The 15,636-nt window shown below is 40.2% G+C and overlaps 1 protein-coding gene across 9 annotated transcripts in view; it reads left to right on the top strand.

Annotated features, from left to right (window-relative positions):
- CCDC34 (coiled-coil domain containing 34) overlaps nt 1–15,636 on the top strand; it is a 308,339-nt gene that overhangs the window by 190,501 nt on the left and 102,202 nt on the right. The window lies entirely within an intron of this gene.

Here is a 15,636-nt window from a genome sequence, read left to right as displayed (position 1 = left end):
TGATAGGAAGCTTCTGAATGAAGAGGGCTTGCTAGAGGAATTCTGTGACAAGCAGAAATGGTTTCATTCTAGTTCCACTGCCATACTTAGTCACTGGGGAAAAGCAACCTGGGGATGGTGGGTTCCTAGCATGAATGCTGTAGCAGATCCCAAAAATAAGGCAGCTGGAGGAAGCTCTTGGCTAACTATCTTCCTCTGGCAAGTTTTCTCTTTCTTTTCTTTTCTTTTTTTTTTCGAGACGGGATCTCAGTCTGTCACCCAGGGATGGAATGTAGTAGCATGATCACAGCTCACTGCAGCCTCAACCTCCCAGGCTCAGGTGATCCTCCCACCTCAGGTTCCTGAATAGCTGGGACTATAGGTGTGTACTACCACACCCAGCTAATTTTTGATAGAGATGAGATTTCACCATGTTGCCCAGACTGGTCTCTGACTCCTGGGCTCAAGTGATCCACCCACGTCAACCTCCCAGAGTGCTGGGATTACAGACAGGAGCCACTGTCCCAAACCAGTTTTTCTTCTTTAAGGGAGATCTTAGCAGCAGTCCTTCGTGGCTACCATACCCTGTGAAGTAGGAAGAGCAAGAACTATTAGCTCTAAAGAAGTTTCAGATAATTAAAAATAATCACCGTGGTAACAGCAGATTCCTAGGGTTCACAGTTGTCTTACTAGGTAGGGTTTTAGGAGTATTTTTGTAAATCTAATTGTGATGGATAGATAGTCTTCAAAGATGGTCACTATCTATTACTTCCATTCTGCATCCAAAATTAGATTCTATGGCTTCTCCCCTTTCTCTCCCCTTCTCCCCATTCTGCATCGAAAAGTAGAATCTGAGCTGGCCCTATACCTTGTGTTGACCAACAGAAGGTAGTTGAAGTGTTGATAGCTACAGGCTTTAAGGGGAAAGGCAACTTCCTCTCTTCCCTTTTAGAAGCCAGCCATCATGTGAATAGTCTGACCAGAACTTCATCCAATTATGAGAAGACATCAGACAGAACCAGACTGAGAGATATTCTGTAAATGTACTTGTCAGCGTGTGGAGACCGTGAAAGACAAAGTTGATGAACTGCTATAAATTGGAGAATATGGAGAAATAACAACTAAGTATAATGTGGGATCCTGAATAGGCTCTTGGGATAGAAAAAGATCATTAGTAGATCAAATGGTGCAATTTAGCACAATCTATAGTTTAGTAGTATTGTGCCACGTTAATTTCTTAGCTGTGATGACATGTCTAAGGTGTTAACATTAGGGAAACGTGGATGATGAGTATACAGGAATTCTACTCTTCTTATAATTCGTACGTAGCTATAAAATTAGTTCACAATAAAAAGTTAAAAAAATGGAAGTGTCAGATCATCCTGATATCTCTGTGCTGAATGAAAGCCAAAATTAGCTTTAAAGAGAGAGAGGCTACATTTAGGAGCACTGAGGTGCCACACATGTGAGTATAACCTTTCCGGATCAGGTAGCCTGATTTTGGCTGTCTGGATATAGTCAGTGAGTGACTCCAATCTGTGTCACGTGGGGAGGAGAGCTTCTCAGCTGAGCCTTCCCTGAATTCCTGACCCAGAATCATGAGGAACTGTGCCATGGTTGTCTTAAGCCACCAAGTTTCAGGGTGATTGTAATGTAGCAGTAGGTTCCTGAAACATCTGTAGAAGAGGCAGCAGCTCAGATAATCCCACGGAGTTTCTCTTGGGTTGGGACTGTTGGAAAACAGGACTGATCCCAAGATTGAGAATTTGGTAGCTTTATCTGTGATGTTATTGAAGGGGTCATCAGATCTTTGTTTCCGAACAACCTTTTCACTTGTCTATCTGAAACCTGAAATTCCATTTTTTAGATAATCCATTAATCTAAGGCAAGCACCGTAGGGGGTATCTCGTGTAACAGTAATATTGGGAGATCTATCACAAAAGAAAAATCTTTCTTTAATGTTTGAGAAACAATTGGATTGTTTACTTCTTGAAGATTGTCCATAAACATTAGCAGATGAAAGACTTGAGAAATCCTGCAGTGAAAAAAATCTAAATTACTTTATTTTACCTAGCATTTATTCCATAAATTTATTACCATGGAATCTTTTTTATTATTATTTAATTTTTGAGACATGTCTCACTCTGTATCCCAGGATGGAGTGCAGTGGTGTGAGCTCAGCTTTCGGCAGCCTTGACCTCCCAGCCTCAGGTGATCCTCCCACCTCAGCCTCCTAAGTAGTTGGGACCAGAGGTGTGCACCACCATGCATGTCTGATTTTTACTTTTTGTAGAGCTGAGGTCTCCCTATGTTACGCAGGCTGATCTTGAACTCCTGGGCTTAAGTGATCCTCCCACCTTGGCCTCCCAAAGTGCTGGGATCACAGGAGTGAGCCACTGTGCGCGGCCACCACAGAATCTTAAGTGTGTGTATAAAAACATTTTTCCATGGAAGATACTTTAGAAAATGCCAGATGAAAACATTTTGAACTACAAGGGACTTCAAATAACAAAAGTGAATCCTCTTTCCTTAGAAGAGATAAAAATGAGACTGAATATCAAGATTAATAAAAAGGTCCCCCATATTAGAAAATAGTTTGGACTCACTAGCCTCTACATATTCTTTACCACTTAAAAAGTCTGTCAGTCAATAGAAGGGTGTGTATTAGTCAAGATTCTTAGTTGTGAACAACAGAATCCAATCCAGAGCAGGGATTTACAACAGGACATTACTTAGTTCAATTAGTTAATTAATTAATTAATTAATTTTATTATTATGATTTATTTGAGATGAAGTCTCACCCCATCACCCGGGTTGGAGTTCAGTGGCACAATCTTGGCTCACTGCAACCTCCGCCTCCCATATTAAAATGTTTCTTGTGCCTTAGCCTCTTGAGTACCTGGGATTACTGGCGTGTGCCACATCGCCTGGCTGGTTTTTGTATTTTTAGTAGAGATGAGGTTTCACCTTGTTGGCCAGGCTGGTCTCGAATTTCTGGCCTCAAGTGATCCACCTGCCTTGACCTCCCAAAGTGTTGGGATTACAGTAGTGAGCCACCATGCTGGCAGTTTATTCAATTTAAATGTGGGCCTGGGAACCTGTTTTAATACTACAATACTAGAACAACACAGGAGGGAGAAACCCTCAACTGCATTATGAAATCCCACTGCCAGTGATGTCCACCTGTCATCACCTGTGATGCCAGATTGTTAATCATAGCTACCCAGAAGCCCAGAAGATCTCACAGACTATAAATATCCTATCAACAAAGGACTCTGGGGAATATAATTTCACCCTTTTTCTGGCAGTAATGGTATAGAAACACACATTAGAAGGATTTTTAAATATTTTTTGGGTAATCTAATTTGCAGCATTGGCTGCAGGGTGCTACATTTACTTATTCTTCATTTGACACATGCATACATGAGATTGGTTTCATACCATGATTGCCATTCCCCACCCCTCTTCTATGTAGGTCCTAAAAGTAATTATTAAAACTCTAAACATTATAGCAATAATAAAATCCTGAACTGTAACAATGATAATAACCATCACCATAAAGCCCAGTACTAAAATAATGCATGCAATATAGTATTAATAATAAGCTAAGTATTATAATAATACTAAAATTCAGAACTATGGTAATAAAAATTAATGTTAATAAAATTCATTGCTCGAGTAAAGTAAAATTCATTATTGTAATGGCAGTACAACTTAATACTCTAATTACACTCAATAACATAGTATGAACCTTAGTATTTGAATTTAGTTTCTTTCCTCTTAGTGGTTAAGAACTTAGTTTCTGGAATCAGAGTTCCTGGCTCTATCCTGACTTTCTAATGAACATTAGGTTAGTTAGGTAAGCAATTTAGTTCTTAATTCCATATTGTAGACTGGAGGTAATAGTTGTATCTTCCTCATAGGGCTGTTGTGAGAATTAAATAAGAAAATGCTTATTAGGAAAAGTATCTTACATATTGTAAGTATCCATCTTAGTCCATTTTGGGCTACTATCATGGAATATCTGAGACTGGATAATTCATAAAGAAAAGAAGTTTATCTCTTATAGTTCTGGAGGTTGGGAAGTCCAAGATCAAGGCACTGGAAGGTTCAGTCTCGGGTTCTAAGATGGTGCCGTGTTGCTGCATCCTCTGGAGAAGAGAAACCTTGTGTTCTCACATGGCAGAAGAACAGAAGAGAGAGAACTCATTTCTGCAGCCCTTTTTATAGTGGTGTTAATCCATTAATGAGAGAGAAGCTCTCATGACCTAAGAATCTTCCAAAAATCCTTACCTCTCAACACTATTGCACTGAAGATTCCAACACAAAAATTTTGGGGGTCTCAGTTAGATTATAGCGTCACTCAATAAATATTAGCTTATGGTTGGCATTTTCTGCTTCTGTGAGACTGGAAGTCTGCCTCTATAATCCAGCCTTCTATGACACCATGATATATCCCTATTTAGTCATTTCCCACTGTCATACCTACCTGTATTAAGAGGGATATGCCATTTGTTTCTATTTTTAGATTGATCCCTATTTAACAAACATGGAATTTGGGACTTGCATTTTGTTAGCACCGTGAGGACCTTTCTGGCTCTGCATCTGTAGGACCTAGCCTTTCTTTGAGCTTGGTGATCTGTCTATAACTTTACCTATCCAAGTCATGGGCTTTGGAGCCAGTCACAGCTGAACTGAAATACTGTCTTCATCATTGATTAGCTGATCTTAGGCAAATTATTTTTCCTCTCTAAACCTCGGGTGCACATGTAAAATGGAGTTCATGACACTTTTCTCAGACAGTTGTTATGAAAAGCAATGAAATGATGCTAGATGGCGTCTGGTGTGGTTCTTAGCATGGAGCAGGTGCTTTGCAATGAATATTCCACTCCCTCCCTTGTCCCCTCCCCTGTCTGCTCTCTGCTCTGTTATCTTTTCTGATTAATGTCCCCATGGTGGAAGAGGGAGGAGACTGAACCTTGAGTTTGTTCTGACCTCAAAAAACTGTTAGATGTGATTTTTGTTTTAGGTCAAGAAGAAAAAAACCCACAAAAACCAGTATTTTCCCTGTGTGTGTGTGTGTTTTTCCCCTAGAAGTGAGACTCAGCTGAAGTTCTGGGAACAGAGAGTTCAGGATAGCTGTGTGCTGCTTGAGAGGTTTTTCTGTGTCTCTCCATCGGTCCTGGGTCTCTTGCTTGGGGAGATATTTCATTTTTTATTCAATAGGTTAATGGCTATATTTTCTTCAGGGCCTTGAAAGAGTTTGTACAGCTTCTGAGACTCTACTTTGAATCTTAGGATGATCATATAATCTTAATATAATTATTAGCACAGTGTTGGAATTTACTAATTTGGTTATAGAGCAGAGAGCTCAGGAGGTCACATTTTCCTGTAAGGTAGACTTAGGTTTAAGTTACAGGCTGTCGTACATTGAGAAAATTATATTAGAGCTTCTTGTGTGCCTTGAAACAATTCACTAGTGTCCTCAACTCTTGGGTGGCTACGTAGGGCCCGAGGTGACCAGTGCCTCCACAGATGGTTTCTTATGCCTGCCGGGACCTACGATGTGCTGCAAAATATCATCCTTTTTGATTTGTGCCTTGACATGACAAGCCTTGTGTTCCTTATCTGTAAAATTAGTACAACAATAGTATTTACCTTAAAATAATGAATATATACAAAGTGTTTAGAATAAGACCTGCCACATAGTAATATAAGTGATTATTGTTATCAGCTATAATTGTTTTCAAAATATTATCTATAAAAGGGAGATTAATATATATTTATTTATACTTTGGATAACAAACTAATACTACATTATTTTGTTCTTCAAATTATTTTAGCTTTGGCCTTTGGGAGCTCTTTTAGGTTGACTCCTATATACTTTTTTCATCCTTTTGCTTTTTGAATCCTTCCTTACTTCTTGTCATTGAAAGATGATTCAGGCTCACTTTGTATTTTCCCTGCCCGAGCTCTGGAATCAGCCATTTCTCCAAGGATCCCTGGTTCCTTTTATTGAAAAATAGTATTAGACATCAAGATCTGGGTACTGGGTGAGCCACTAGATTTTGATCCAAATACTTTTACTATTATGTTGGTGTCTGTTAAATGACACATTGAGATGAGTTGGTCAAGTGGTCACTGCAGGGCAGGGTATGGGAGAGTTATATCAAGCCAGGGTTACAGAATCAGAGTTTTACTGGAGCTTGAGCATACTCAGAAGGGAATGCTGCTGAGGAGAGTCTGTGGAAAAAATTGAGGATGTTTTTATAGACAGTGTGAGTCACAATGATTCTCCAGTGGTAATTATGTTCTAATGATTCCTGACTTCTTTAGAATTGTCTCCATGCTTTCTGTTCATTCCACTTATCTACTGCTGTGTAACAAATTACCCCAGAACTTAGTGGCTTAACACAACTATTGTTTTATCATCTCTCTTGGTTTCTGTGTGTTAGTGATTTGGGGAAAGGCTCTTCTGGATGGTTCTGGAGTCTTTGATGTAGTTTCAGTGAGCTGGTGGCTACAGCTAGAACCGTAGATATGGAGCAGCTGGGGACAGCTAGGTCTCTCTCACTTACATCTCTTCTTCAGGTAGTCTCAGGGCTTCTCCATGTGGTCTCCTCATGCAAACTAGTACATAGCATAGCAGCCTCAGAACAGCTGCACTGCTCGCATGGGAACTAAAACCCCAGTGTTCCATGGAACCCTCACCTTTTCTGAACTCACTTTAGAATTTCCTTTCACTGCAATTTATTTGTTATAAGCAAGTCACAGACTACTCAGATTCAAGGGGAGGGTACACAGACCCATCCCTCAATGGGCAGAATGCCAAAGTCACATTTTAACAAGAGTCTTTAGGATGAGAGTCATTGTTTTGAGTATCTTTAAGGGAAAAAATCCTCCACACTTTCACGCATGCTGCCAAGATTTCTAGCATTTGAAAATATGGCATACATTCACAGAAGCTGAAAGTTGCTCCCCTAAATTGGAAGTGTCTTTATCTGTTGTCTTTCTGTACATTTCTTCCTTTATTTTCACATGGTCATGACTTCTTAGAATTTGTTTCTTATCCACTATCACTCATCTGCTTTCCTATGTCATGTTTTCTGATTCTCTCTCGAGGGACATAAAGGTTTTCTTTAAATGGGCTGTTTGCTCTTAGTGTGGCTGAAAGGAGACATGTCTAATAAAGAAAGCACACAAATGGAGAAAGATGACACAAATGAATAACGGAAAACAGAAGGAAAAATGAACAATGATGGGGAAAACAGAGTCAGTGGCACTGAATAATATGTGAGAGCACACAAAGCAGGGACTGAAAAATGTTTAAGAGTGAAAATAAGGAAATAATAAAGAAAGGAAAAAACTGTACCAGTGCTAAGAATTGTCACAAACCTATTTTCTACAAAATAGTAAAACTAAGAATCAGGGAGGTCCTTAAATCATAAAAATTGTGTACAAATATGTAAGTGGGAGAAGAGGGTCCATAGTGCTTATCAGACCTGCCAAGGGATATGTGACAGCCAAAGCAACTTTAAGATCTAGTGACAAAATGTCAGAAGCTCACATGGAGAAGGACTTGTTCAAAGTTGCAGGTAGGAGCGGGAGAGCTCTGGAAATCTGCTGTCACTGGTTCAGGGCCATGAACTCTGTATGTCCCAGCTGATATTCATCTTGTTTTGGTCGCATTCTACTTTCTGGTCCTGTGAGGCACCATGCTGTTCTCCCTTGCAAGTTTATGCATCTGCTTTTTTCTCATTGTCCAATTAACATTCATCCATTCTTTTGTTATTCTTACTAATACATATGCTATTCCACACCTTTACCAATTGCTATCGTCTGTTCTACAGCTGAGCTCTTTCTTAGCACACTCTACATACTACACACACACACATACATACACACACAGAGTTTTGTTTTGTTTCTTTGGTTGTTAGAAATCACAGCTTTCTTCTATGTGCAAAGAGTCTCTGGGATGAGAGTCATTGTTTTTGAGCATCTTTGGGAGAAAAAGTCCTCCACACATTCACGTGTGCTACCAAGATTTCTAGCATTTGAAAATATGACATACATTCACAAAAGCTGAAAGCTGCTGCCCTAAATTGAAAGTCTTTATCTGGTGTCTTTCTATACATTTCTTCCTTTATTTTCACACTGTCATGACTTATTAGAATTTCTTTCTTACCCACTATCACTCATCTGCTTTCCCTGGGTTTGAAATCTCCACTTTCATAGACTGGGTATGAAATCTCCGTGAATGGAGAGGGCATGGCAAAATCTAGAGGTTAAGAATGCTGCAGTTCTCAGCAAGCACTGGAAGGACAGGATTCATTGGGTTCAGGAGGGAAATTTTCCTCTGCCAGGCTACATGAGGGAGCTCTATTCTATTTTCGTCAAGTTTGTGAAAAGAAATAGTGTGCATTTAGTAAAGGCTGTGGGTTAATTTCCAGGACAAACCACTAGATGGAGGCCCTGCCTAAAGAATGTATTTGAAGGCTGAGTCACTCCAACCTGCAAGTGTCTTCTTCCAGATAAAAATGTGAATTGGGGGCACCAGGTGAAATCCTACTTTATCCAACGGGCTCTGTAATCTTGCCCTGTTGTGGAGCATGTTTCCTTTCTAACTGCTTTATCACTTCTCCATTTTCTTACTCATGAATTGCCCCAAATTTGGGTCATGCAAAGCCTCATGGTTCAGTACACTTACACACTAACGATAGGAATGTTTTTTACCCTTTAAAGACTTTTTCCCTCTGAATGCCAGAATGGCCAACTTTGTATTTATTCTCCATTTCATAGGCTTTAAGTGCTACCTGTCTGTGAAGAGTTTTTTGTTTCTTGAAAGGAATCCTTGCCATCGCAAGGATCTCCCCAGTATGTGATTCTGAATCTAAATAGTAAATAAACTGAGACAAATCTGAAGGTAGCTAACCTCTCTTTCTGGGGGTGGAATTAAGTTTTTCTGACTGATACAGGTTACTCCATAGCTAAAGTCACTTGGGACAGGCCTTATTTTTATTGGGAGGATTACTAGAAGCAAACATACATTTACTCTGCCAATAAAACTCCATTAATTTAAACATATTATAGTTGGATCTCATGAGCTATTAACTCACAAATATTTGACATTTTTGTCAAATAAATCTTCACATTTGGGATATACAAGTTAACCAACAATTCACAGTTTACCTCCTTTTCTTTAGTGCATAAGAAAGCAAGAACTTTGCAGTTGACAAAGAATGACCTGTTTTCTTGCTTAGCCAGTTGAAATATTGGGCTACAATAATGTTAGCTTTGGGAAAGTTTGATAGTGAGTAGCTTCCGAGTCCATCCTTGCTAGGCTGGCCAAGGTCAAGATGGTGGAAAGAAAATTGGAGGCTCTCTAGTGTTCTCCACATTCTGTTAGGGCCCCTGCCACTGTTCAGCTTCCTTCACATCTGCACCCCTTGCAGTCAGGAGAAGGGGACGTGCTTGTCGGTTTGCCTGCTTGCCTACACCCCTGGTCCAAAGTCTGGGACGGGGGCCATGTTATCCTACCATCCCAGCTAACTGGACCAGAGGCGATTCTGTCAGAATTGACCAGGATAATACTACTTTAAGTAGTTAAAACATAGGCTACTTAATGTAGAGAATTAAAACACGAGTGATGAAAGAAGCCTAAGAGGGCAGTCAGGCAACTCGGAGATTAGCAACAGTGAGAATTCAATACTGCTTCTAGGCTGGAAGGGACAAAAAGAGTGTATGGTGTTTCCTGAGCCCAGGGGCTAGTATCACCAGTTAGAAACCAGAACCACAGGAGGCCTGGTAGCAGGAATTGGAGCCTTGGGAAAGACACATTCTCTACCTGAGATGCCACCAACTCAGAGCAAGAATGAGAATACCCCTTTTGGTTCTCCAATCCTCCAATGGTGCCCATATATTAAATATTGAATAGGACTGGATCTCCAAATAAGAGATGAAAGCACAGAAGGATATCTTGATTGAGGAAAGATTCTTTGGATGGATTGCCTAATTTTAATTAAGATTGCTTATATTCTGTTACAAAATGGAATGAAAACATAAATGCCTATGATTTAGTAGCATCTAAATCTGGTGACACATTCCAAAGAATCACTAAGATAACTTTTTTGATAACTGTTGCTTTGTAATACAGTAATAAAGAGGCAAAAAATAGAGTGCTTTTGGGTATACTTGGGTTGAATGTTTATACATTTAATCCCCCCAAATTAAAAAAAATGCTAATGTCTTTCATTTAGCAGAAATTGCTCTGAATTTTCCAGTTACCTCAGCACCTGCAAGAGAAGTATTTTCTAATTAAATATCATAATGGTCTACTGAGAAAAGTCAATTAAAGGTATCATTAATTTTATATTTATTAAGCACAAAATACCACTTTGAAGTTTGCAATTTTATGAAAAAAATTAAAAACAAGATTGTGTAAAGAGAGTCTTCAGAAGCATAACAGTGATATAGTTTTAGACCCAGATACGTGTTTTAAGATACTCTGCTCAGTTATTTTTAAATGTTCATAGTATTAGTTTAAATCAGCTTTAAAAATTATTTAATATATATGGACCTATGTTGTTTTAACTTTAAAAAATGAATATTTAAAAATAGTTTTAGTTGGGCACAGTGGCTCATGCCTGTAATTCTAGCATTTTGGGAGGCCGAGGCAAGAGCATTGCATGAGCCCAGGAGTTCGAGACCAGCCTGGGCCACAGAGTGAGATTGCGTCACTGCAAAAAAATAGAAAAATTAGCTGGCTATGGGGGTGCATGCCTGCAGTCCCAGCTACTCTGGAGACTGAGCTGGGAGGATCACTTGAGTCTAGGCATTTGAATGAAGTTACAGTGAGCTATGATCGCACCACTACACTCCAGCCTGGGCAATGGAGTGAGAAACTCAATCTCTAAATATTAATAAGTAAATAAATAAAATATGAATAATTAAAACTATTTTAGTTTTTAAATTGATCTGTTTTCTAGGTCAATATAGTGAAGTTTGTATTATCTTGTAATAAAAGCACAATTTGTTGGTCAGCAAATACATTTTAAAATATTAAGAAATATTAAGGGTGGGCACAGTGGCTCACGCCTATAGTCCCAGCACTCTGGGAGGCTGAGGCGGGCGGATCACCTGAGGTTGGGAGTTCGAGACCAGCCTGACCAATGTGGAGAAACCCTGTCTCTACTAAAATACAAAACTAGCCAGGCGTGGCAGTGTATGCCTATAATCTGAGCTATTTGGCAGGCTGAGGCAGGAGAATTGCTTGGACCAGGAGGCAGAGTTGAGGTGAGCCGAGATCATGCCATTGCACTCCAGCCTGGGCAACAAGAGTAAAATGAAACTCTGTCTGAAAAAAAAAAAAAATTAAGAAGTAGGTCTTAATAAGACCCACTTCCCCAAGAAGCCTTTTGTATTAGGCTTAGAAGAGCTCTTTACTGACTTTGAGCTCCCCAGACCACCCAGGGGGGAAGTACTTAAGCTTTTATCTCATACTCCTCTTTATTCTCACCACTGCTAACATCTTAGCTTATCATAGGGAGATTTAAGCCCCTGGTGCTCAGAGACTCCAAATTGTACTTCTTATAGTTCCCTGATTCACAGACTACTAATAATTCTTACTAATGTCTAGAAATTACCAAGAGAATAAATTGGTAGGTCCCTGAAGAAGAAAACATTCTACTTCTTTTGCTTGGGTTATAGGCTATTCCTGGAGATTATTTCTTTATGCTTTTCAGTTATGTAACTTAAATAACCAGGAAAGATATAATAAAAATTAATTAGTTAGAAAAATTTAGAAAATGCTAAAGCAACTAAAATTAGAATAAAAATAGGATAAAGCAAGTAAAATGCAATCTTGATAAAGCCCTAAGAAGAATGGAGGTAAGAAAGCAGTATAAATAATTATGAAGAGGCAAAATAAACTAAGAACAATGAAAATGGAGTAAACGACCAAGCATGGTGGCTCGCACTGGTAATCCCAGCACTTTGGGAGGCTGAGGTGGGAGAACTGCTTGAGCCCAGGAGTTCAAGATGAGCCTGAGCAATGAGGTGAAACCCCATTTCTGCAAAAAATAAAAAAAACTTAACTCGGTGTGGAGGCATGCACTGGTGGTCCTAGCTACTTGGACGACTGAGGTGGGAGTATGACTTGAGCCCAGGAAGCTGAGGCTACAATATGCTGTATTCATGCCACTGTATTCCACCTTGGGATCCAGAGTGAGACCCTCTCTAAGAAAAAAAACCAAAAAACAAACAAACAAAAAAAGAAAATACAGTAGAAAAGTTAACACAAAAAGAACAAAAGAGTCAAAGAATAAATCCAGCTAAAATGATTTTTTTAAAGTGAGTACAGATTTAGGTATAAAAATCAAATCAATCAAAGAGAATGTGCATTCAGCAATATTAGGAATTCTATGTTTTAGCCCATCATATGAAAACAACTTTGGCTCACTGGCTAAACCAGTCCTGTACGTTCTGGAGGCCTTGCAGGACTCTGTAGAAAGAACTCTAGGGCAGAGGACCCTCAACGCTCTGAGGTAGAAGCTGGAAAGCAGCTTAAACCCATTAAGAAAAAACCCTTTTTTAGGCCTATTTAGGTCACAGGTCATGGTACAGTAGATGACTCTTCAGAATAATTCTGTAGTCCAATCTCCTTTCTATAAATCTGTGAACTAAGGCCGACATTGATGAAAAAGGTACAATTTCAGTGAAGGGAGTAGAGACTGGTGGAGCCACAGGAAACTGCTCTTTTTTTTTTTTTTTTTTTGAGACGGAGTTTCGCTCTTGTTCCCCAGACTGGAGTGCAATGGCGTCATCTCGGCTCACCGCAACCTCCGCCTCCTGGGTTCAGGCAATTCTCCTGCCTCAGCCTCCTGAGTAGCTGGGATTACAGGCATGCGCCATCATGCCCAGCTGATTTTTTGTATTTTTAGTAGAGACGGGGTTTCACCATGTTGGCCAGGATGGTCTCGATCTTTTGACCTCGTGATCCACCCGCCTCGGCCTTCCAAAGTGCTGGGATTACAGGCTTGAGCCACCGTGCCCGGCCAGGAAAACTGTTCTTAGTAGCACATTCTGATTGGGAGGCCTACACAACTGAAGTTTTATTAGCACCTTCTTGAATAATGCCTTTTTTTTTTGTACTCAAAGTTTGGAATTGACAAAGGTTGTGTCTGATGTGTCCTAGATGGCCATTTACCTCCCTGGGAACTTATTCCTTAGGCTGAGTATACCTAGTTGCACAACGGAGAAGTGTCTGAGAACAGTGATTTCTCACAAAGACACAAGCTGCCCTGCTGGCTTGGGGTGGGTCAATGTTGAGGCATAGGTGGAAAGTGGGGAAGGGTAGTCTTGTAGAGCCTTGCCTGGATTTGATGGGGCAGCTGGAGAGGGCCCTGAAGGGGGAAAAAGGAACAGAGTGGGCAACAATCCTGGGCTACCCCAGCTTCACTCAGCCTCCTGGGTGGTGCCTGGGGATCTCTGCAAGGCTGCCTCTGGGAAGAGAGCTGCAAACACAGAGCTGGTGCAGGTAGATCAAGGCAACTACTGTAAGACTCAAAGGGCTTGCAGGGTCCTTCAGTCGTGCCAGTTCTGGAACAAGGGACTGTGTTAGTTTCCTGTAAACTGCAGTAACCACTTATCACACATTTATTATCCTACAGTTCTGGAGGTCAAATATCTGAAATGAGTCTTACAAGGGCTAAAATGAAGATATTAGCAGGGTGCATTCCTTCTGGAGGTTCTAGGGAAGAATATATTTCTTATCTTTTTTAGCTTCTAGAAACCACTTACATTCATTGGCTCATGACTTTCTTCTCCATTTTCAAGGCCAGCAACATAGCATCTTCAAATCTCCCCCCGACCCCTTTCCCTCTTAGCTTTGCTTTTCTCTGACTCTCTTGTATCACTCTTATAAGGACCTTTGTGATTATATTGAGCCCGTTAGGATCATACAGGAACCTCTTCCCATGTCAAAATCCTTAAGTTTATTGTATCCACAAAGTCTTTTTTGCCATGTTAAGACAACACATTCACAGATTCCGGAGATTAGGATGTGGATATCCTTGTATGGAAATGCTTGGATGTCCAGGCAGAATCCTGACTGAGAGGTAGAACCCTTGTGGAGAACCTCTGCTAGGGTAGTGCAGAGGGGAAATGTGGGGTTGAAGCTCCTCACAGACTCCCCACTGAGGCCCAGCCTAATGGGTCTGTGAGAAGAGGGTCATAGTCCTCCAGACCTTAGAATGATACAGCATGGTAGAGCCACCAGCAGCTTATACCCTCAGTCTGAAAAAGCCGTAACCACTCAACACTAGCCCTTGAGAGCTGCTGCAGGGGCTGAATTCTGTAAAGCCACAGGGCAGGGCTGCCTAAGGCCTTGGAAGCCCAGCCTTTGCAACACTGTGGGATGAGACATAGAGTCAGAGGAAATTATTTTGGAGCTTTAAGATTTAATGACTACCTTGCTTGGTTTCAGATTAGCATGGGGGCTGGGAGCCTTCTTCTTTTTTTGTTTTTTCAATTTTTTGGCTGATTTCTCCCATTTGGGATGGGAATATTTACCCAATGCTGTACCTTGGGAGTAATTAACTCGTTTTTGATTTTACAGGCTTATAAGTGGAAGTGACTTGCCTTGGTCTCAGATGAGACTTTGAACTTTGGACTTTTGATTTAATGCTGAAATAAGTTACGACTTTGGGGGACTGTTGAGAAGGGATTTTTGAAGTGTGAGAAGGACATGAGTTTAGGGAGGGGTTGGGGGAAAATGATATAGTTTGGATATGTATCCCTGCCCAAATCTCCTGTTCAGTTGTAATCTCCAGTGTTGGAGGTGGGGCCTGGTGGGAGGTGATTGGATCATGGAGACAGAGTTCTCCTAGAGTACTGTTGTCATAATAGTGAGTGAGTTCTTATGAGATCTGGTTGTTTAAAGTGTGTAGCACATTCCCTTTCACTCTCTTTCTCCTGCTCTTGCCATGTGAAGTGTTTGCTCCCCTTTTGACTTCTGCCATGATTTTAAGTTTCCTGAGGCTTCCGTAGAAGCCAAGCAGGTGCCAGAATCATGCTTTCTGTACAGCCTGTAGAACCATGAGCCAATTAAACCTCTTTTCTGTATAAATTATCCAGTCTCATGTATTTCTTTATAGTAGTACAAAAACTGACTAATACACTTAGTAAATGCCTCAAGTATACCAGGGAAGAGAAGTCCCTTTATATAGAAATGGCCAATAATCCCTGTATCAAGTCCTGTTTTATGTGAGCCAAGCTCACGGGCCTTGGAGGGTTGCATATTGTGATGGGGACATGACTGTTTTTTTAAGTCACTTTCTGCTAGCCTGCCGGAATTTCTGTATGCAGATTTTTTATTTTATTAAATTTGGAGGCCTCTGGTATAATCTATTTCTCCTCTATTTTAGGTCCAGATAGTTCTATGTAGTGTTTAAGATCACATAAAATCACAATAAGACCTTTCCATTCCGATTCTATTGAGTTACTTTAAAAATTTTTTGTCTCTTCAAAATAAATTATATAAACCACATAAATTGCAACACATGCTGGTTCCATTTACTGTGATTCTACAGAGAGAGATTTTTCTGACAGGACAATACAGATAAGAAGCATAGGGCAAAATTATAAAAAGAGAATATTTAA

The sequence above is a fragment of the Saimiri boliviensis genome, chromosome 6, assembly GCF_048565385.1.
Source record: "Saimiri boliviensis isolate mSaiBol1 chromosome 6, mSaiBol1.pri, whole genome shotgun sequence".
Lineage (NCBI taxonomy): Eukaryota > Metazoa > Chordata > Mammalia > Primates > Cebidae > Saimiri > Saimiri boliviensis.
The sequence above is the reverse complement of the archived record's forward strand: the minus strand, read 5'-3'. Positions and strand labels throughout refer to the sequence as shown.